The sequence below is a fragment of the Ursus arctos genome, unplaced genomic scaffold, assembly GCF_023065955.2.
Source record: "Ursus arctos isolate Adak ecotype North America unplaced genomic scaffold, UrsArc2.0 scaffold_7, whole genome shotgun sequence".
Lineage (NCBI taxonomy): Eukaryota > Metazoa > Chordata > Mammalia > Carnivora > Ursidae > Ursus > Ursus arctos.
The window spans coordinates 49,564,255-49,567,330 of NW_026623089.1; the positions used below are offsets into that span (position 1 = coordinate 49,564,255).

Genomic DNA, 3,076 nt, shown 5'->3' on the forward strand with positions numbered 1-3,076 from the left:
TCATTATCTCCACATCCTTTAAAAAAAAAAAAAAAAAGCCAAAACCGTGGTGAACCCCTTTCAATGCTCACTCATTCTCTCTTTCAAAAAAGATACCTTATTATTTTATTTTTACAGATAACTAGAGTTTGCTTGTAAAATGGATGCAACTCATCTTTGTTTCTCGCTGCCTTTTATGTCAGGCGTCCCATGCATTGCCAAGCCTGACAAGGTGGTTCACTGCGGAGTCTTTTAACTCCCACCCACCACTTCTCTCCCCCCCCATCCTGTGATGGGCAGAACAGAGGCATCAAGGGTGGCATTTCTGGAGAGTGCTGGCAGGCAGGTGTCAGAGCCGTCCGGCAGGCGCCCCTCACGAACACTAATCAGCCCTGGTGTTCTTTTACAATCCATATCTAATTCGCAAGTTTCATTCTTTCTGAAAAACAATTACTAGGTTTTGAAGTTCATTGTGCATTTACTCAACTGTCTCTTCACATTAACGTAAAGTGGGAACAAGAGAAAATAGAGTCAGCAGGGAAGGGACATCAAAAGATGTTAAGAGTGGATGAAGGCTTTATTTTTAAGAGTAATATAATTACAGATGTGTGCAATATTTTACAATAAATGAAACACAAAAGGTGTATCCCTATACTTTCAAGATTGTGTGTGTGTGTGTGTGTGTGTGTGTGTGTGTAGAGGCAAAGAGAGACAGACAAAGAGACATAGGAGAGAAACATTCAGATGTACACATTCTTGTGGGGATGGGAAGAGAATAAAAGAGACAGATCATTTAGGACTTCGGAAAACAAAGATTCCCCCAGGATCAGATGAGTAAGGTATGCACCTCACCTGGCAAAGAGGAAAAAAAATAATTTATCAATGACAGAGCAGGTGGACTTAGTGAGGGAAGGAAAGGAAAGGAAAGGAAAGGAAAGGAAAGGAAAGGAAAGGAAAGGAAAGGAAAGGAAAGGAAAGGGAAGGGAAGGGAAGGGAAGGGAAGGGAAGGGAAGGGCAGAAAGAAAAAGAGAAAGATGCAGGGAGGGAAAGAAAGGCAAAGAGAGAACAAAGAGAAATGGGAAGTTGGCTCTTAAGCCAAAACTGGAAAGGGAATCAGCATACTTGATGAAGACAGTGCCATCAACCTGGAATCCTTCTCCCAAATTCCAGTTCTTGAACTTCCTAAAGCCCACAGTGAGTTACTAGCCCCTGGACCACTGTCACCCAATTGTGAGGATGACTGGCCCTTGACACCCACAGAAATGCACTTTGTACAGCAAGCTGCCACGCGTCTCCCCAGGCCAGTCTCAGCAGAGACCAGGTCTGTGCTCGCCACTTCCCAGCCAGTGCCAGGGGCCACCCACCCCCCCTCCTGCTCCCGGGACCAGCCCTGTCGACCTTGTCCATCCACCAACAGACAAAAATTCTGGCCTCAAACTTGAGTCCCCATCACTCAGCTTCTAAGTCCCCAGGACTGAAAAGCACCATGATAGGTGACCCCTGCACCTAGGCCAGCAAAGGGCCTCAAACAAGTGCCCACCTATATTCTCTTCTCCCTCAGCACCCAAAACAAAACAAAAACAAAAACAAAAACAAAAACAAAAACAAAAAAACCACCAAAGCTTTCCCCAATAGAAAATTGTAATATATTATCACCACGATGCTTGGCCTCATGCCCCGAGCCTTTTATTTTTTGTTTTATTCTAATCACCTTAGTAATTCTCAAATAGCACTTTCCAAAGGTGTTAGAAAAATAACTGAAAATGTTTGGAATACTCTATATTCCTCAAAGTAGAATGCGGTTCTTTTCTTTAGAAAGTTTCAGACCGTTGAAGAGCTAATGTGCTTTGTGAATTGTCCACAGGGGCATAAAGCACATCACTTCCCAAATTGACATGACTTTAAAAGCTGCCCTCTTCCCCAAGACTTGGGTTCCATGGAATACTCTTTGAGAAACACAGATCTCCATTTAAAAAATTCTTTGCTGTTTTAGAGTAGTAACTAATTCACACTCTATCTCTTCTTTCTCTAGCCTGAACATACCAACCTTACAAGATTTTCCTTCAGAGATCTATTTTCTACCCCTTGAATCATTTTTCCACCAGCCTGTCCCACCTCCCATTTTTTTTCCATACTCTCTTTGAACTCTGGTAAGCAACTCCAGAGCTCCAACAAGGATCTCATTCATGCAGCATGGAGCAAAAAAGACTTAGCACATCCTACTTCGTTTAATGCAGCTCCAGGTTATACTGGAGTTTTGCCTGGTCACCCCACATTATCTGCAAGTGCAAGCTGAGGTCTCTCTCCAGATAACTTGCATCCATAATTTTATTTGTTCCAAAGTTATTTAGAAGTTTCTGGAATAGGTACAAAAAAGTCTCAACACTGTGGAGGCAGAGAGAAGGGGAAGAAAGGAAATGCTCATATTTGGCAGGGTCCACACTCCCAGCTCACAAATACCCCTCTCAGCATGTACTGTTTAGAAAAAGGCTTATAAAACCACAGCACGGTATAGACACCAATGTTCTCTACAGTCCAAGCAAAGGACAGTAAGAAAAAAAAAAATCAAGAAAACAAGTACATGTTTCTTCTTTATTAGGATCCAACCTTAGTCTAAGACTCATTACCTTGCACCTAACTTGCTTAAACAAGCTCCCCAGTCTGCTTTCCTAATTCCCATCTCTTACCCTAGAACCAAATTTGAATGCATGTCAAACACTGCTTCCACTCTGTCCCTCCTCTACTCAAGCACACATTTCCCCTTCCCCACAATCCTAAGAGATAGGTACTGTTATTATCCCCTTTATATGCATCAGAAAACTGAAAAACAAAGAGGTAAACTCCCCAAGATCACACAGCTAGAAAGTGGGGGAGTCAGAATTTGAACACTGTGCCCTCTGGTTCTAGGGCCAATGCTTGCCTGGCCGCCATGGCTCTCTATTCCCTAGCCCTACTCAGCTGTTCAACAGTAGCTTCGCACTGTCCCAGCACACCGGTACCCACCATGCTTCCTCCCAACCGCCCCACTTACATTCCCTTCTCTATCTTCCCAGGATTTGTTCACATCCCACAACGTCTACGATCTGGCTGACCATTC

The 3,076-nt window shown here is 43.5% G+C and overlaps 1 protein-coding gene across 4 annotated transcripts in view; it reads right to left on the reverse strand.

Annotated features, from left to right (window-relative positions):
- LRMDA (leucine rich melanocyte differentiation associated) overlaps positions 1–3,076 on the reverse strand; it is a 1,028,511-nt gene that overhangs the window by 816,518 nt on the left and 208,917 nt on the right. The window lies entirely within an intron of this gene.